At 41.2% G+C, this 21,062-nt stretch overlaps 1 protein-coding gene across 6 annotated transcripts in view; it reads left to right on the top strand.

Moving 5' to 3' along the window:
- Nucleotides 1-21,062, top strand: part of LOC107378702 (CUB and sushi domain-containing protein 3) — a 434,947-nt gene that overhangs the window by 33,893 nt on the left and 379,992 nt on the right. The gene's annotated exons all lie outside the window — the stretch shown is intronic.

Raw genomic sequence — 21,062 nt, 5'->3', positions numbered from 1 at the left:
TTAGAACTCTGATTTTCCTCCTTTACACTCTGATGTCAATTTCACATTACCTTGCTGTCAAAACACAGCACATAATTTTCAGGTTTACACACACTTCTCACATAAATTCTCAAAGCTTCAATCAACAACACACAACTATTCAAATCTCTAAACTTTCGGGTCTGGTGAGCAATTTGCAATCAGGGACTGCAGCATAACGGTAAGTTTCCACAAGGCTACCCAGGTGTATGAGTGGTTTCAGGACCACCCACGGTTTTTCATTTTATACCTTCCACCTTATTCCCCCTTCCTCAATCCCACTGAGGAGTTTTTCTCAGCCTGGAGGTGGAAGGTGTATGAAAGGAATCCACAGAGCCAGGTCCCACTGCTTCAAGCCATGGAGGAGTCTTGTAGAGATGTGGCCTTTGAGGCCTGTCAGGGCTTCATGAGGCACTCGAGTCGGTACTTCCAGTGTTGTTTGGACCAGGAGGACATTGCCTGTGATGTTGACAAGGCCCTCTGGCCAGACAGAGACCGGAGGCATGATGCCCCATGATTATGCTTGAATGGGGGGGGACTGCAAAAATAAAATGTTTTGTCTCAAAATGTGTGTGATGTCTAATGTTTGTCTCAGAGAAAAGTGGGCACTGTCATACAGTCAGTGTGTAATTCATTGTGTTCTATTTAGACAATTGTGATTTCAGTTTTGGTCTTCAGTGTTCTTTCCATGCTTGGTAGTGTTCACCCAAAGACTACTTGTGTTTAAGCAATGAATGGTATGTGTGTGTCATGTGAAAATGTGGCAGTGTTTACCAAATGAAAACACGTGTTCCATTTTGGGAACATGGCAGGGTTTTGTTGCAAAGGGAAGCCACGGTTTAAGAATTTGTGTGTTATGTTTGGGGTTTTGTGTGTGCAGTTTAGAAAGAAATGTACAGTTTTGAAAAACGTGTTTTAGCAATAAAAAAAAACTGTAAGATTCTCGTCTGGATTTCACATGTGAAAAGCTTTGTTGTGTTTTACCGTGCAACTTTAATACAAGCGTAGAAATAAAAACTCTCTTTCATGTCAAATTCGCTTTAAAATGCCAGTTTTTTTATTCCAGTGCAGAAAATCCACCAGTCAGAACACTTTTAGCTAAATTCTCCACATTATTTCTGAAGGAGCATTTTGCGTTGGCCTCAGCGGTGCTTTTGGATCAGCTCTTCTTTTCAAACACTGCAGCAGAAGACAGAGGTGGAGACAACAGGAGCATCAAGCAAAATGATTTCCACTTGTTTGCTTTAGTCACTGAACAGGCAAACAACTGTTTACTCAGCATGGCTCTAGATTCTTAGTCAAGTTGACATTCAATCGATGTGGGATTGTTGGTGCTTTGCATTTTCATATTGTTTTGTGTCAGTATTTGTCTGGAGAAGAACTTTTCTGCAAATCTGTGTTTGGTTTTGAAACTAAACTAAAGCTGAGCACAGGCCATGAGTACATCTAATAATTGTGATGTGCAGGTGGTAATCCAGGATTCTTGTCACAGAAAGTGGTTTAATCTCTGAGCATGAGGTATAAATATTATCACCTGATTGAGTGTGCCATTTCAAAACATTAGTCTATAAGGTTTTAGTAAAGGTTTACTAAATAAATGTTTAGATGATTTGTATTTTTTCTGAAACCTTCCCAATACTACAGCTCGTAAACAACCTGCTGCAGCCCGCTGTGGCTAGTGCTAACAACAAGCTAACAATGAGCCACGTGATACTAAAAAATCCACATTGTTGGACAACAATATTTTTGCTTACAAGTCCAGTGGCAACAAAGCCAGGTCACCATCAGTCTGTGTTGTCATAGCCTCATATAGCACCCTCAAACTAGGGTAGGCCAATGTTCACTCTGGTTTTAGCTCTTTGCTTCGCCTCCAAAGACATAACGCTCTGACTTTTACTTCCAGGCTCCATCATGATGCCACCACAAAGCAGACATTTTTTCTTCTTCATCTTGTGTTTTTTATTGATGGCCGGCGACCTGAAAAAGCTAACTGCTAACCTTTAAATTAGCTACTGGCACAGAAAATAGCTAACAGCTGTTAAGCAGGTGAAGAGCACCCCTTAGGACACCTACCCGCTGATTTAAGATTTTGATTTATCCTGGAGGTTCAGATTCAGCTAATTCATCCCTGACGTGCTACTACAAACACAGAGAAGCATGCAAGTAACACTTTGAAAAGTAGGAATAAAAACAACTAAAAAAACAGAATATTTAATCAAATTTCAGAATGAATTTAAAAATATGGAAATAAAACTTGGAAAATCTGTTCATGCTGATAGCGATGGTGCTCGATCAACAGGGAAAGGACACTTAGTTCAAACTGGCCCACCACCAGTTAAGCTGAATATTACTATATTTTATATATGTATCATAAGATTCTGATCACAAAGTTAATTTTCAGTGGGAAGGATGAATGTTTTCTGTTTACATTCATAAAAAAAGCAAACATTAAAAACATTTTCACAGCGATTGCAGCCTGTCCTCAGATGTTTTACCCATCTGTTTTTTCTAAATGTTTCTGGTGAGATTCCATCCCATTCTTCCTGCTTCAACTGGGCTGGTTTGATGGAGTCTTCCTCTGTACCAAACAATAAACCCCAAAGCTCAGAGGGGTTCAGATCTGGAGACGGTGTCAGAATTCTTCTTCTTTTATTAATGTTGACACATGTTAGCAGTGTGTTTCGGGTCAATATTCTGTTGCAGCTAGAAAATGGCCCCAATCAAGTGCTGTCCACGGGGTATGGCACAAGGCTGTGATAGCCTTCTCTCCTCAAGAGCTTGTTTCACCGCCTACAAAGGCTACAAAACCATCACAACTACACCCTTTAAGTTTTTCGTCATGTCAAAACAAAGAAAATATATCTGCAAATATTTTACGATATTTTATTTTTAGAAACCACTTGTAATTTATAAGGATTCTGTGATGTAACATTCTGTATTCATTTCTTTACATTCAAGCCTGATTTTTAGTAATGTTTTGACCCAAAGTTGGAGCTGAAGGTGTAGGCAAAAGCAACAGCAGCCTGCAGGTAGCTACAGTCCCGAAAGGTTCAATAAAATTAACACTAATGACCAGGAACCAGCAACACCGGATCTGGCAATGAACTGAGAAACAGAGAATGCTGAACATTGGGCGGATTGATTACTGAATCAGCACCAGGTGAGGGATTAGGAGCTGATTAGCCGAGGGAAGATCCATAAACAGGAAATGCAAGGAACCAGATTACTCAAAATAGCAAGACAGACTACAATGATAGTAATGATAATGACCAGCAAATAAATGAAAATACAGAAAATAAGAGGACCACTCTGAACCCTGAACCTGTTTTACATTTTTTGTCTTCAAGCCTCCTTAATCAGTACCCCACAGTTCATAAATAAACACCATCTACCGACTGAGAAACGTGAATCTGAAACATTTCAAAGGCTCCGTTTTCAAAGAAGACATCTTGTCTGCATTCAGAAGCACGTTCCTCCATCGGAGGGTCAGCGTGAGGTCCAGCGGTTCGCTGTGAGACACACAGAGAAACTGTCAGATGATTTCTCTTGGTCTATTTATGCAGCTCAGCCTCGGTGGAAGTGGGCTGCGGCCACTTGGTGATACAGCAGAGGATATATAACAAAGAGTGGCAATGACGGGAAACAAGTCAAGAGTTGAAACATTGTAGATGCTTTACTGTAGCAGCTGCATCACTTTAGATACTTGAAAGATGATGTTGCATAATGCTGTTTGAAGGACAGCCTTGCACACGGCCTGTCAGCACGCGGGTTCAGTCTGCATCACTTTGCTTCGACACACAGATCTCCGGACCTCCTTCTGCTTGTTGTCTACTGGTGGTTTAAGGACCAATCATGAATACGAATGGTGGCAGAAATAATGACTAAATAAACAGATGAATGTTGGAGGGTCAATGCCACATTTTCTGTCTTCTTGTTTATATTGCACATTTGAGAAGCTGATAAAAGATGGACCCCAATAAGAAGTCACACCTCAGGCCTTTTAGATGAACTCATCATCAATATCATTTCTGCTGTTTTAGTGGCAGTCATGTTTATTTGTTTAGTTTCAGATCAGAATGCAACACAAACAACCAACAAGGCAACACTTGAACTCACAACATTAATGGTCAACACAGAGAGAAGAAATGCTCCCAGTTTTCAAAAGCTGATAATTAGATGCGTGTTTGAAGTTAGTTTTAAATACACTCATGAGTCCCTAATATAGACTAGATAACTCTGCTGAAAACAAGCCCTTGTGTGTTAAAGTTAAAACATCAGGGTGACCCTTTTTAAGAAGCACTGTCATTTACATTATGACAGTAAAAGTTTTTCACATTTAATCATTATACCAAAAGTATTTTAAAGTAACTTCTTGTCACCACATTTATTTAGCAGAACACAATCAGCCAAAACCTAATCTGTGAAGGTGAATGTATTCATCAGGACCGTCAGTCGACCATAAATGTTCATCTTAACCATTCGCATGAATTCCATAGTTAAATCACAATTTATCACAATAATGATTCTAAATCTACCAAAGTTTATATTTTCCAGGTTTTGTTGGTATTAATCAACTTGTTAATGTGATAATAGCACGTTATCATTGACAACCCTACTCTCTCTCTGTATATGTATACATAACCTACATCTGAAAAATGCCCCACTGGAGAAAAAAGCTCTTTTCATTTTGGTAACACAGACTTTCCTTAAATTCTAACAATCCTCATGCAGAAGTACCATTTTACTTGAAACGTAGCATCATATTTAGATTGTCAATGCGGGTGTTGTGTGCACATCTTCTGTACGCTCAGTTTGTGTATTTTGCCAACTTGCTTTGCTTGGTTCTTTTAGAACACAGAAAAAAAGTTGATCTTTACCATACTAACGATTTGGCTAATTACTATAGAAATGAGCCGTAACAGACTACCGCACAAGGGAAAACCATATTATGGGCTGGGACAAAACAAGGATCATAAACACTGAGCAACAAAAATAAAAAAGATGGATTAAAGAAGCCATGGAAATAAGGAGACGTGGACACAGAACCATGAACAGAGACGATGGAGACTACACGTTAGATCACGCATGGGGCTGTGTCGTCGACGAGGAGGGCAGCAGAGGGTGAAGTCGTCCTCTGCTGCCCACAGCTAAACGGAGAAGGAAGTGACGCCACCAGCATCGGTGCAGCTCTGATGATGGCTATAGTAATTAGCCGAAATGTTAACAAAATAAGTTGAAGATCAACTCTCATTTCCCGTGTTTTAAAAGAACCAAGAAAAACAAGGGTGCGTAGTCACATGCCTCCACCCTAGTCCTCAGGGTCCACTGTCCTGCACTTTTTTTTTATGATTTTCAGCTTCTGCAAGCCAGATTTTGATGATTTAATCACCCCTCTAACAAGCCATCCCTTCTGCAGAATCCCGTTTAAGACTATTTCATTTAATGCAGGAGAGGCTGAGGCTGCAAAACCTCTGAAAGATGCAGCATAGCAGGCCCTGAGGAGCAGGGATGGGGACCTATGGAGTGCTGTTTGTTTATGCAGTAAAAGTGACCAATGAGTTCAGGCTTTTTTAGTGTTTTAAAATGAAGAGACGGTATAAACATCCCAGTGCAGCGCACCAGCCGTGTAAATGACAGGATGTCTGTTTTTTCAGCGTTACTCCACTTCTGTCTGTCGTATGACTCAAAGATGAAAAGCAAACATGTTGTCTGTGATAGATGAGTACAGATCGAATAAATGTGTGGAACTAATTGCTATTGCTTTCATGGCAGTTTTACTGAGTAGTTTATCTAATGAGTAAACACAGATTCACCTTTAAGACTCAAAACGGCCTCAGAAAACCAACAATGTCCGCTTTAATCTTTAGTTTGGATTAATAATATTTTATTTAAATACCTGAAAAAGCTGCTAGACCTCTACTTTCAAAGGCTAAAGCACTTTGATGTATCATCTTTAATGTTTTGTCATGTTTAAATAGAGTGTTTAAATTAAAATACATTTTAGTAACGCTTTATAATAAGGGAGCCTTTATTAACATTGTGCATTATTAAGTATTAGTAAACTATTGAATAAAGGATAAACAACTGCTTAATATTAATGCTATTTTAAAGGTTGCATTACTAAGTAGAAACAATAGTACTAACTGTCACTATGGTAGCCATTAAAACCAGTTAGTTTGGTCCCTGATAACATTTTTACGAACGTTTATGGAGGTATTTTTGGTGAGCTTCCAGGCTCGGGGGTCTTTCTAGTACAACTTCTGCAAATAATTATTTCTCCCATGAAAAAAATCCCAAGAGTTAATTTCCAGTGTGTTTCCCCGGCTATTTCACTTGGTCAAAGAAGATTCAGCACACAGTGTACTGTCCTACCCATCCCAACTAGTTCTGAGAGCCTCATATTCCCATATGGTGACATCTGAAGTAGTTCCTGTTTGGATTAATCTTCCCTTGTTCTGTTTCTCTTGACTTGTGTTTCGTTGGCAGAGTGTGTTTTCACATGAAAGGAAGGAAAAGGTGATCATAAAGGTGGACATCCTTGTTCTCAGCATCTGCCTTCCACTCAATTCTCAGGACATTTATAAACAGAAACCTTGATCAACATCAAATAACCCTTTAATATACCATACTATACCGTACCGTACTGTACCATACCGTGATGTGATGTGACGTGACGTGACATGACGTGGCGTGATGCGATGTGACGCAATGTAACATAACATACCAAAACATGACACGACACGACATAACATTGTTATTTTCAACAACACAAGCAGAAACAGTCACATAGGTCATAAAAACAATTAAAAAGAACAATAAAGAAAATCCAAGCACATACGGTGGAACCACAGTATACTAATCTACAGATTTTAAATTGAACATCTGTATTAATGCTGTTAATTAATTAATTGCTGAGGCAGAAATTCAGAGGAGAACAAGACAAAAGCAATAATACATTTTTAACATGATGGACCTGATTAGTGTGTCTCCCTATTGATATACGTATTCTCTTTGCTCCGTCCCCCCATGACTCTCACTAAGAGCTGCTCTTACATTAAGTTTAATCCCTCATGCCTGGGAATGGCTGGATGAAGCACTCGTTACTGTGTTGAGATGATATACAGAGAACAGAGGAGAGTGTTGCCGTAACAACGCCTCCTAATCCAGTGTTTCAGAGCAATGATCACATTCACATTATGCTGCTTTTGTTTTTAAAGCATGTGCTGTAGTGAATGTTTATTATTATTATTATTATTATTATTATTATTATTATTATTATTATTATTATTATTATTATTATTATTATTATCATTATTATTATTAAATTACCTTCCTATAGGACTGAGCAATATCAAATGATTAATAATAGTAATCAATAAAATGATTCCCAATGATAAAGATTTGGCATTTGACAAAATGAAGATGATCTCTGACGAGAAACTTCTAGATGATTCCAGATTGATTTGCGTTTTTTTGTTTTAATGTTTATTTAGTGTGTTTTTCACGCATTTCTAATTTGAAAACCAATGCATGACTTTTTTTACACCTCCAGATGCACCAGAAAATCAGAATGAGCCAATACTGAGCATAATTGCTTTATAATGAGCTAATCTGAAATGCAAAAACCTGTTTTATTTACTTTTTAAAATTTTCTAGCACACTTTTGCCAAGCAACAATTTCATGTCTGAAATTATTGCCATAAACCCACCAAGTACACTGTAAACCCTAAAGTTCTAAATGATCAAATATATTGAGTAGATAAAACTCATAATTTAAAAAACTGTTTTTAGAACTCAAATGTGTTGAGCTTGTTCAACATTTTTCTTGTTTTAAGTACATAGAACTCAAATGTTTTAATTAATCTGAACTATTTCTTTTTTTTAAGTAAACATAACTTAATTTTAATGAGTAATATTAACCAAAGAAAGATCGATTTATTATGTTATGTTTCTATATTATTCCATTCATCTTTACGTCAACCCTAAAGTGTGTCTGATAAACAGACTTGTATATTATTTTAAATATTTGTGGATTTACAAGAAAAACAACCACAAACTAGCAATTGTGTTGGATTTCAGGAACAATAAACAACTGATGGGCATGGTGCATTGTGGGTAGTCATATTTTCAGTTATTTTGCTCTATTTTGGGGTGTTTATGCGTGTTTATTGTGGATGATTGTTGTTCTCAGTTATTATTTCGTTCAGTGTTGCAGATGTGATGTTACTTTTTGTATCATGTTGGCACCATAAGTGAGGCGGTTGGTCAAAGTAATGCTGTACGGCTGTGCTGTCCCATTGTTATTAATACTGTGGTTGTTCACACCAGATACTCTTGACTTGACTTTGAGTGTTCCACTTTTATTGGCTGTTAGCATCTAGGGGTGTGTGATTCATGATCTGGTGTTAATTACTGCCTTGACCAGCCTGCCACATTGTCACTTTTAAGTAAATTCAGCTTATTTGGGTTAGGGTTTAATAGGTCCATTTAGAGTTCGTATAAGTTATATTATTAAGTTAGAAAAAACATGTAATAAAGTTCAATCAAAATTAAATATGCAAGTTTAGTGAAATAAAGCTTTGTAAGTTGCTTACGTGCTAAGTTATAGGTTGGATGTAGTTAAATGCTTTGATTTTATTCAGGTCATATTTTTTAAATTATGGTTAACTTATAGTTTTTAGATAAGTTAACTTAAAAATTATTAGGTAATCAGTTTCCTCATGAATTTTGAGTTCAGTGAACTTATTCGAGGTTACAGTGTACAGTTGAACTTTTGAGTTGATTGGATGAGCAATTTTAATTTAATAAACTTCAAATGTATGAGTAAAATTTATTAAGAAATTTTATTTATGAAAACTTAAAATTTTCAGTATCAAAACTCAAAAAAATTGAGGCAATTGATTGCCTCAAAATGTTTGAGTTCTGGGAACTTATTCGGGTTTACAGTGTAGTAACGCTCGGTTGCAACAATAAATCATTTGAAGAGATGTTTTTACTCCCAGAATCATAATTCTGAAGGTAATTAGAAATTGGGGAAAGTGATATTGTCTCATTGAGATTTATTTTATTAGGCCAACATTTATGTTGGCATGTCAGGGCTGCACAGGAATCTAAAGTTGGTCACCAAAACCATAACAGGTGACTCTCTATTTACAATCAGAAAACCTTAATGCCACATTTATAGAAAAAAGGAATGTATCTTAGTGATTTGGTTCTAAACAAACAATTTAAATAAATACTAAGCTATGCAAATATGCAAAAAAGGTGTAGAAAATATGCTAAAGTATAGGAAAAAAATTCAAACAGCTGACTGTAAATATGCATGATGTGGAAACTGCACCAATACGGTTGGAATTATTTAGCTATTAAAGTCATGCTGCTGCTGTTTGAGCCATGAGAGCCAGAATAAATGCTGAATCTGCATTTATGTTTCAAATATGACTGATTGGAATCAATATGTTGCTCTTCTAGCTGCAGCGTTGCATTGCTTAAATGTAACTGGTGCAGTAGAGAAGCCCAGCAGATAAGAGGTCAGTTTTTATTTTTAGAGCAATAATTGTGTTAAGTGAAGCATTAGACTGCAGACACTTATAGCCCACGTTGTTTCATTGTGATATTCACATCTAAACACCTAAATAAACTTAAAGTCTGCAAATATTCCTGCTTGTAGAGGAATTGATTCAGACAATCTGACGACTCGAAAATGACTTTTTTTGTGTTACTTGTGTTTTCAGCTGTTTTACTCCATAGATTAAGCCTGCCAACCTGTCTGTGTGGCGGGAACTCACAGTGGCTCCAACTCCGTTACCGTTGATCATACACCAAAAGCTGCTGACATCTTGTTAGTTAATGCAGTCCTGCTGAGCTCATAGGTTCACCAGTCTGCATCTAATTTAAGGAGCAAATGAAGTAGAACAACAAAAGAACAAAAAAGGAACGAAGATCTCATTGGAAATCTTTTCTCTGTTCATACACATAATTATAAAGAGGTGGGAACTTGGGTGGATCTCATCATATTGATGAGCTGCTCATGCTCATCCCCCTGGTTGGATAAACAATCATACTCAGAAAGAAAAATATGCTAAATATGAACAGTGTTAGGTGGCTTACTCCATTATGTTTAGCCAAAAACTACAACCGACTGTATGTGATCGATGATAGATTATTAATATTAATATGTATTGTTTTCTGTGATAGCTCACAGCACTCATTCAGGACAGAGTGCACGTACCCGAATAAGCACTTTTTCATGCATTTTTTCGCAGTCTGCCATACTGATTCAAATTCAATTGAAATTCAAAGATACTTTATTAATCCCAGGGGGAAATTAGAGTTTCAGTGCACACAATTCTGAGATCAGACATACATACATAGACATAGACACATGACAAGAATTGGTGACTGTGGTCATTCGCAACCGGAGTTGCACTACTTTAATAGAGATCAGAGGGTTTATATTTGAGGATTGGGTCAGGTGGAGGAAAAAAAAGGCACTTCAGAGTTACCCTCCACAGGGAGGACAGCTTTGCTATGCAAAAAACACCTCAGACAGAAATGTAACAGACTTCAGACATTACACAACATAATTCAATTCAATTGAATTCAATTCAATTTTATTTATATAGCGCCAAATCACGACAAGAGTCATCTCAAGGCACTTCACATAATAAACATTCCAATTCAGGTCAGTTCATTAAGCCAATCAGAAAAAAAATGTTTCCTATATAAGGAACCCAGCAAATTGCATCAAGTTTACAGCAATCCTCATACTGAGCAAGCAGGTAGCAACTGTGGAGAGGAAAACTCCCTTTTAACAGGAAGAAACCTCCAGAGGATCCTGGCTCAGTATAAGCAGCCATCCACCACAACTCACTGGGGATCGAGAAGACAGAGCTGACACACACACACACACACACACACACACACACACACACACACACACACACACACACACACACACACACACACACACACACACACACACACACACACACACACACACACACACACACACACACACACCAAGCAATGTGTCTATGGTTACATTGTGATTTCTTAGTAAATATTCTATTTGGCAAGAGATAAACTTTATTGTATTTATCCTAGTGAAGCTATTGTTAAACGGGTAAACTAGTAGTAGCACATCCAACGTCAAGGAAAGTAAAAAGTTATTATCAGGAGAGGGAGAATGTTTAAGTGGTTAGCAGCAGTGTGCTAGACGATGGCCCCCTCCATGAGGCCACCACATCTCAGCAGAACATCATTGTAGCTTCTTCTGGGGAGAAAAACACTTAGAGAAAAAATAAGTTAATAGCTGAAGTAGCAGGAAATAATACAGTTAAAGAGCAGACTGCAGAAGAAAGTAGTAGAGTGTGAAAAGTGGTCAGTGTATCCTCCAGCAGTCTAAGCCTATAGCAGCCTAACTACAGAGATAACTCTGGATAACCTAGCCTTTTTAGATGGAGGCATGTTGGAGGCTGGGAAAGGGAGAGCTGTCTTTACTGACTGTACACTCCACCTCCCTGTAATCCCCCACTTGTCCAGATCTAGGCTAACATCATATTTTAACCATAAGTCCTATCAAATAAAAATGTTTTGAGCCTATTCTTAAAAGTAGACAAGGTGTCTGCCTCACGGACTAAAGCTGGGAGCTGGTTCCACAGGAGAGGAGCCTGATAACTAAAAGATCTGCCCCCCCCATCCTAATTTTAGATATTCTGGGAACCACCAGTAAACCTGCAGTCTGAGAGCGAAGTGCTCGGTTAGGAACGTATGGAACAATCAGATCACTGATGTATGATGGAGCTTGATTATTAAGAGCTTTATATGTGAGAAGAAGGTTCTTAAAATCTATTCTGAATTTAACAGGTAGCCAATGTAGGGAAGCTAAGACAGGAGAGATATGATCTCTCTTTTTAATTCTCATCAGAACTCTAGCTGCTGCATTTTGGACAAGCTGAGGACTTTTAACTACATTCTGTGGACTTCCTGAGAGTAATGAATTACAGTAATCCAGTCTTGATGTAATAAATGCATGAACTAGTTTTTCAGCATCACTCCTGGAAAGGATGCTTCTAATATTAGCAATATTCCGAAGGTGGAAAAAGGAAATCCTACAAACCTGATTAACCTGGGATTTGAATGACATGTCCTGGTCAAAAATACCACCAAGGTTCCTTACTTTGTTCTTGGAGACTAATTTAATGCCATGCAGGTCAGGTGATTGACTAAGCAATTTCCTTTTCTGAATTTCTGCTCCAAAGATGAGAACTTCTGTCTTGTTTTGATTTAAAAGCAAAATGTTTAGAGTCATCCAATTTTTTATGTCCTCAAGACAAGCCTGTAATCTACCTAACCGATTAGCTTCATCAGGGTTAATGGATAAATATAACTGAGTATCGTCAGCATAACAGTGAAAGTTTATCCCATGCTGTCTAATGATTTTACCAACTGGGAGCATATATATATAGTAAAAATAATTGGTCCAAGCACTGAACCCTGTGGTACTCCACAAGTAACCCTGAAGTATGAAGAAAATTTGTCATGTACATTTACAAAATAAAATCTGTCAGACAGGTAGGATTTAAACCAGCCTAGTGCTGTTCCTTTGATCCCTACAACATGTTCAAGTCTTTCTAAAAGAACATTGTAATCAACTGTGTCAAAGGCAGCACTGAGATCTAACAAGACTAGAACAGACACAAGATTCTTATCTGAGGCCATGAGAATATCATTTGTAACTCTCACTAATGCAGTTTCAGTGCTGTGATACTCTCTAAAACCAGACTGAAATTCCTCAAACAGAGCATGAGTGTTTAAATGCTGACATACTTGGATGGCCACTATTTTCTCCAGGACTTTGGATAAAAATGGAAGGTTAGATATTGGTCTATAATACATTGGGTCATCTAGATCCAGAGAAGGCTTCTTAAGTGAAGGTTTGATTACAGCAACCTTAAAATCCTGTAGTACATATCCATTTACTAAGGATAGATTGAATATATCTAGAATGGGGGCAGTAACCAAAGGAAATGCATCTTTAAATAATTTGGTTGGGATTGGATCTGAAATGCAAGTTGGTTTAGATGAAGCTAATATTTTTGACAACTCTGAAAGCTCAACTGGATCAAAACGGTTCAAACACAGATGAGGTTCTACAGTCACCTCTGATGCTGCCTCACTTACTGAGGAAGAAGCAATCGCATTAGGAAGGATGCTAAAGATTTTGTTTCTAATAGAATTAATTTTACTTGTGAAAAATCCCATAAAGTCATTACTGCTGAGGGCTAATGGAATAGATGGTTCAGAGCTATGATTCTGCGTAAGTTTGGCAACTGTACTGAAAAGAAATTTAGGATTATTCTTATTCTCCTCAACGCTGAGAAATAAGCAGTTCTAGTTTGTCAAAGCTTATTTTTATAAAGCACAAGACTATTTTTCCAGGATAGGTAGGCCTCCTCATGGTGCGTAGAGCGCCATGTTCTCTCCAATTTCCTAGAGTTTTGTTTTAAAGCTCGTGAATGAGAATTAAACCAGGGAGCCAACTTCCTGTCCCTAATTACCTTCTTTTTTAAAGAGGCAACATCATCTAATGCCACACGTAAAGAGGAATTAACGTGATGAACTAAGGCATCAATCTGTGAGTGGCTAGAACTGAAAATATTGCCCTCTGCTAATTTCCAGTTTTCAGTTTTCCAGAAAAAATGCAGAAGCCCGTACACCCAGAGACAGACAAAGAGCCTTGGGATAAGATTGGGAGGAGAGGAGGAAAAAAGCGTCTGTACTCTCCAAGAGCCGGAAGAAGAATCATTCATTTATTTTTGATAAGCCTACAAGCACAATATGGCTGGGCAATTAATCAAGTAAGTATGTTAATTATAATTTTTGCTCCAAACCATCTCAAACAATGTAATCAACAAAAAAATATCAAGATTATTCTGTCAAATTCTGCTTCTACATGCCTTCAGATTGGCATTCCCTTCTACGCCCCATGAAGACCAAACAAATCTGCATCCTGTGGTGCTTTAAAAAGTCAGAGCATGTAAAGATGGAAGAACAAGGGTAAAACACACTGGCGATGTAAAGGGACGTTCTAACAGCTGCTTTGAGGAAGGATCCATGTCTACAAAGACTCCTAGGATGCCGCAACCTGTCAGTGAAAGAGGCAGTGGGGCTCAGGATGGATCTGTGATTATGAGGTAGCTGAATCCAGAGGGTTCTGGAGATGGCCTCAAGGAAAGGCGGGGTGTTGCCATTAATGCTCTGGGCGGTGTTTATTGTCCTCTGAACAGCCTTCCTGTCCTCAGCTGTGGAGCCTGGATACCACACACTCAGAGAGTAGGTGAAGGCGCTCTCCATGGAGCAGTATTAGAAAGCCAGCAGCAGTTTCTGATCCAGGCCACACCTTTTCAAGACCCAGAGAAAGTGCAGCCGCTGCTGAGCCTTTTTAACCAGAGCTCTGGTGTTGGCAGACCAGGACAGGTCAGCAGAGATGGTGTTGCCAAGGAACCTGATGGAGTCCACGCACTCTCCATTGATGAGGAGAGGGGCATGTGTGTGACTTTGCCTTCTGAAATCCAGAATGAGCTCTTTTGTTTTTTGTACATTCAGAGTGAGCTTATCTGAGCACTACCTTGACAGATTACTGACCTCTGCCCTGTGTTGCCAACTCAGCGACTTTGTCACTGTTCCTAACGACTTTTTGACCCCCCTCAATGACTTTTTTTCCAAAAAGTGCCTAGCGACAAACTTAGCGACATTTCTCAGGACCCGTTGCTACTTTCTGTAGAACTTTCATGTAGATTTTCCCCACAGATTAGCAACAAAGAAACCATTTGCACTCTGAACCGTTCTTCCGGGAGTAAGGAAAGAGAACGATAATCTGCACATGTGCACGAGGACTGACCAATCATAAACCGTTTTCGGCCGGTCTGATTCGCTGAAGACAGAGTACAGCTGCAGAGCTGTAGACCGCCAATTTACGTCTGCTGCTTTCATATTGCTGCAGACTCACGCTTCTACTAGAGACGGCGCGGACGTCAACCTGCCATCTCTGGTTCTGCAGTCGTCAGACACTTTGGCTTTTCCTGCATTTGGCAAATAAAGTCATCGGGAGTTTCAATTACTGTCCTGTTTACACACGCAGCTCTGTGGCTCATCTGAATTTCCTTCAGAGACACAGGGATGGTTATACTATGAGACACCCGCTCCCTTTTGCTCGGTGCGCCGTTATTATCACGATGGAGAGAATACACAACAGAGAAGTTGAGAAACCATGAGGTGTAAAAAAAACAGCTTTTTAGGAAAATGTCTGTGAGAATGAGGAGAGCAGGAGGTCTGAGTTATATCCTACAACAGAACTGTTTGGATCACCACACCATATCTGTCTTAATGCCACTTTATTGATACTTTTGGAATTTATTGTACATATCAAAGCAATTTGGGCCATTTTAATCATACTAATTAATAACTGTAACATATAACATAGTTTTTATTTTCCTCCCTTTTAGTCCTATTATATATGTTGAGGGTCTGACCTCATGAGGAAATTACTATGCAGTGATTTTCTCCAAAATGACTGTGCTTAAATTGCTCTGAAAAGCAAATAATCACATCAGCGCCAAGAAACTTCATTTCCCATGATGCTTTGCACACGGAAGCATTGGGATGATGTCACCGCCTAATACCAGAAACACGTTCTGCGCATGTGCGGGAGGCGGGAGCTTGAACTTCAAAGACTATAAATCATGAATGAGACAAAGAAACCTCGTTCTTTTGCCCAGGATACCTGGCGGTAAGGACACGCTTATCGAACGCTCCGATTCCCTTGAGCACGCGGAAGCTCTAAGTGCCAAGTTGAGCCACGGAACTGCTGGAAACTAAACTGCAAGCCCATCAGATCTGCTCGTTTCTGCTCCCCTCCAGCTGATGTTTGAGGACACAGAACTGCGGAGGAAAGCAACAACTCCATCAAGCACGCTGTAAGTTATAACTCAGCACAGAAAGAAACTTTGCTGTCTCTGTCCAGCCCGTGGAGAAACACTCGTGAACGCCAAACAACGGAGAAAGCATCAAACCAACGGATGACGCTGGAAACTGCGGAGAAAAACGGAGAACCGTCAAATCATAACAGCGGGGGACGCCTTGCTGCTTTGGTGATCAGAAAACTCATTTTTTTTTCTCTCCTTTTCTTCTCCCGTTTCCTCTATAGTCCAGAATAAGCAATAAACCGCGTCTATTGCTTAAAAAGTAGCTTCGTGTTTTCCTCTTTCGTCCCAAACACGTCCGTCGGGTCATTTTGAAAGAATAAACTGCTTATTGATCATTGTTTGGTATCTTTAAATGTTTTCTGCTTGGCCACGTGGTTAAACTAAAAGATATTATTCGTGATTAATCTTTTGTGTTGTTTCATGATCTTTTGAAATGTTTTGAGTGATTTAAGGTTAAGTTACTACTGATTCTAAGTGCTTTGGAAGTTAAAGTGCAAGTTGCCACCCACACTTTAGCCAGACAAAGGGGTCAGCCATCTTGTATTCAAGACTCCATTTTGAATCCATACACACGCACACACACACACACACACACACATACACACTACTCCTTTGTGAGAACAAAGGACCCCATTCATACATCCTCCATCACATGCAAACGCATCCATCTTCAATCATATCACACGGTTATTATTCATCTATTCCACTGTTTATTCATTTGACAAATTGTTAATTAAATGTTATAAAATTCAGATTTTTGTGTCCAGTAGCTTTGTTGTGTCGAAGAGAAGTCTCTGCTCCAAGGATTCTACGAACTTCAAGAAAGACTGATAAGAGTTTTGGATTCAATTTTTCCCCGGAAAAAGGGGAATGGTGCCCCGTATATCTAAGAATATCTTAATTAATTAATAAATCAGTAAATATTCCCATATTTACAGAATTTATTGAAGAATCCAAAAGTAAGTTGAAGCTTACTAATTGTTCGCTCCTAATAACCCCAACATTAATTGGTGCGGCCGTGTGAGGCTTGGATACACAGAGATTTCTATCCGGCACAAACAAACAAATAAATCCAAAGAGCTGAATTAAAAATAATCAGTTGTTCAGCCTTGAACCAGCAACAGAGTGGTGCTGATTTCGCTGAGCAGGAAGCTGCATCGAACTCTCACCAGTAACTCAGTGTTTCTTTAAAGGTGCAACGTGTAAATTAATTCTGGTTGACTTTTAGGTTAAAATTCAGTTTTTCCTTAAAGGTGCAACGTGTAATTAATTCTGGTTAACCTTTTAGGTTAAAATTCAGTTCTTCATTAAAGGTGCAGTGTGTAAGTAATTCTGACTAACCCTTTTAGGCTAAAATTAACTGCTAATTTAGCGACTTTAACTCACAGTGGCTATTGTAACTAACTGAAACCTTCACTCAAAGACTGATAACACCTTGTTTGCTAATATTCTGAAGGAATAACTAGCATATTTAACACTGCAAGTGTTGTAAGACGTTGCTACGGCAACGCACCAGCTTTTGCTAAAATACTGAAAGGAATAGTATTTTAGGCGTTAGTCACGGCATTCCGTGCAATCTTAAAACGCTAAAACCTGTGCGCACAAAGGTTAATTTAGTGTTTTTCTGCTACAAAGCTAGCAGTTGCTGCCCAAAAGGTGCAGCTTGAGCTATCTGCAGAAGCTCTACTAGGCTATTTTTGGTTCGGTTGTTAAAATGGAGGGACAGAGTAGTGAACTGACCAACTCCCAGCAACCAGGTGGCGCTGCGGCCCACGACTATGAACCTGGCCTACTTTCTGGACAAATATTGTCCAAACTGGTCGCGGTTGCTCGAGAACCCGACTACCCTTCTAGGGATTTCACTGAAGAACAGCGTAGCGACGAGCTAGAAGCTGTAATTGATCAAATAGAAAACCCGGATGGTACAAAACCAATCCAGGTTCACTTAGCTAAGTTAGCCTTGATCCTCTATCAGAGAGAACTCCAACATGATCGAGAGATCATGAACCTCCAGAGTATGCTAGCTGAAAAACAGCGAAATGGAAGGCTGATCGAGGAAGACGACACCCGCACCGATTCTGGGGAAGATGGGGAGGAGACCCCGCCCCCCTCTGCTGATGACAACAGACAGTGGGAAGGGGGGAAACACCATGACTCTCTGGACGGACGCACGCCGCAGGGGAGAGATGAAGCTTATCTGTCCCAACCTTCGGCCCCGTTCCCTACACACACTATAGGGCATTCAGGACCACCTAGGGGCCGAGGGCAATTCGCCCTCGAACCCCAGGTTGGACCACCACCCTCATCTTCACGGCCTTCTCAATCAGTGAGAAGTCGACCAGCTGAGCGGCACCTCTATTTAGACCGCTCCCCCAGTCCACGAAGGGTGCAAGGTGCCGGCTGGGGTTATGCACAAGCCCAACCTGCACCTCCACCATCCACCCATCCTAGCTACTCCGGTATTCGGCATGCCGATAACCAGCTGCAGGACAAAGCATCATACGCCAGTCCGTACCCGGACAAAGCGTATTACGCAGATGCCCCAGTTGAAAGACGCAGGCTGCACTACGCAGACGTGCCCCGGGAGGAGGATCTCCCAGGACACCCACGTGACGTGCCAGCAGCCCGCCACAACATGCCGGACCCCGATTTGGACCCCAGGAGTCAACATTGGGAGCCCAGAGCACACCAGCGATATCCAGCGCCCTCTGAGACAGACCGTGGGTCAGAGTCAGAGGATGACGCGCCGTACCGTGAGTCAGGGCTCCGTGTACGTCAAATTGAATCGCTAGCTAAAGACATAGAACGCTTTGATCCTAACACCAATGAATCCAATGTTGACGATTATCTCAGGGAGATAGAACGTTGTCTGCTTGATCTTCCAGCACCCTCTTCAAGGGAAAAGCTCAAGCTAATTTGGAAAACTACATCTAGAACGGTGCATGGTTTCATGGAAACTCTACCATCTGACATTCGAGATCGGTACTCCTCGCTCTGCCGAGCGTTGAGGGATGAATACGCCACGTATGCAGACTCCGCGTCAGCTACAATGGGGGCCTTCTCCATCAAACACGGGAGGAACGAACCCCCCAGAGAGTATTATCGCAGACTCAAAAGTGCTTATTTCCAAGGTCGAAACGGCCCTGGGCTCGAGGAAGACCCTGCCTTCAGATCCCTTTTCATTCACAACCTGCACGAGTGTGTTCGCTCCGAAGTCTCAATGTATTGTCGGATGAAAAAACTGACAACTCAGGAGATTAGGAGATACGCTCAACAGGCTTGGGAAGCCGGCGGAAAGCCCCAAAAGCCTGACGCACATCACCGCGTCATGCACCTAGCTCCCGACGCCGAGCCGCGTTTGGAGCTTGAAGGCACAGAAGCTCCACCCACTAAGCCAAAATCTGCTAAACCTAGACCTGCTAAACCGCGAGAGCAGTCCCAATCTCCTCAACAGGGGAAGGGGGGTGCTGATTGGCCACCTAGGTCTGGACAATCAGACAGGAAGTGGCCCAACCAAAACCAACGGCAGGCAGGTCGGAACAATGGAAGGTTTAAGGAGCGCCGCCCACAGGTAGGTCCCGGACGCGAGTCCGCAGATGAGTTTCTGACCAAAGCCGACGTCCAGGAGATGTTTCAGCAGTTCCTAGCTAAACAGAAGGAACAGCTGAGATCTGCAGAAGAAACCCTTACACCAAAGTCGTCTTCTAAGAAGCCAGACCCAGAGCCAACGTCAGCATGACTAGGCGTGGCTCAACCCCCCAGCGTGGCCAGGACCTACCTGATCAGCTGGGGGAACACTACGGGTAGATCACAGGAGTCTCCTGAAATCTACCCCCCAGAGAAACCTGATACTAAATTTCTGAAGTTCCTTGGTGACTTAACAAACCATGATCATGCTCGCCGTTTGTACTGTAGCACCAACGTAGGTGGATGCATACAGGTTGATGCTCTGCTGGATACCGGCTCAGAAATCACCCTGATGTGCTCCACACTGTTCCATCGCGTGTCTGACACCATGCGGTCGCTCGGGAAACCAGTCCAGGTTGAACCTTGTGACCTGAAAATCACCAGCTACACCCAGACCCGGGAGTGTATCACTCACCGGGCGTGGCTGGACATCACCTTCCAAGACATGACTCTGGTTCACCCGTTTTATGTCTGCCAGCTAGACACTGAACCACTTCTCATTGGTCAGGACCTGCTTGAACGTCTAGCTCCCCTCATCGACTGCCAGAAGGGTCAACTGTGGGCTCAGGTGGACACACCTAAGCCCTGGAACCCAGATAGCAGCCGACCATCCTCCATTCTTGAAGTCAGCATAAGTGAGCAGCAAAACCCTTGTTCCAAGGTCATGCCCCTCCCTACGGCTCCCACAGACGATGACCGCCTGCAAAGGCATGAAACCGCTCCTGGAACTCCGCTCCGCACACATTCATCTTTTCTCTGCTCGCTGAAGAACGTCAGCCTGCAGCCATATGCACCACACATAGTTGGTGGTCTTACCATCAACTGCACCCACATCTCAGATGCTCGCCTTGCTCTTTGGTCGGAAAAGTCAGCCATCAGCCAGCAGACGTTTTAACACCTGCGTCAGAAGGACCCCCTTCTTTTCAGTGTGACATGTAGCCACCGGCTCTTGTCAGCTACTTGGCCGCAGAGGCTCCTGAAAGCGCCAGAGGTCTGCTCTCTGACTATCCAACTTGGAGTAAGACAGCTCACACATACATTCAGCATCATACCACAGCTTGATCCACCTGCACTCATCGGAGCAGATCTGCTGGTTCGACTCGGTGCCCAGCTGGACACTTGCAATCAAGTCCTTTGGGCCCGGGCCACACCATCCTCTGAGCCTTGCTCAGAAGGCCCTGAACACTTGCTGTCCGGTCAGACCATTCCACAGGCCTGCCGTGCAGTGGTTGAGGCCAGCACGGTTCTGCCCCCACTGGTCAAAGGAGTGCCTGTTCGTCTGACTCTGATGAAGCATCAGAAGCTGCCAGGCACACAGGCCTTCTTCCAGCCATCACCACACTTCTTGGAGCTCAACTTAGCCGTCTG

Source organism: Nothobranchius furzeri, chromosome 5 (assembly GCF_043380555.1).
Source record: "Nothobranchius furzeri strain GRZ-AD chromosome 5, NfurGRZ-RIMD1, whole genome shotgun sequence".
Classification (NCBI taxonomy): domain Eukaryota; kingdom Metazoa; phylum Chordata; class Actinopteri; order Cyprinodontiformes; family Nothobranchiidae; genus Nothobranchius; species Nothobranchius furzeri.
The sequence above is the reverse complement of the archived record's forward strand: the minus strand, read 5'-3'. Positions and strand labels throughout refer to the sequence as shown.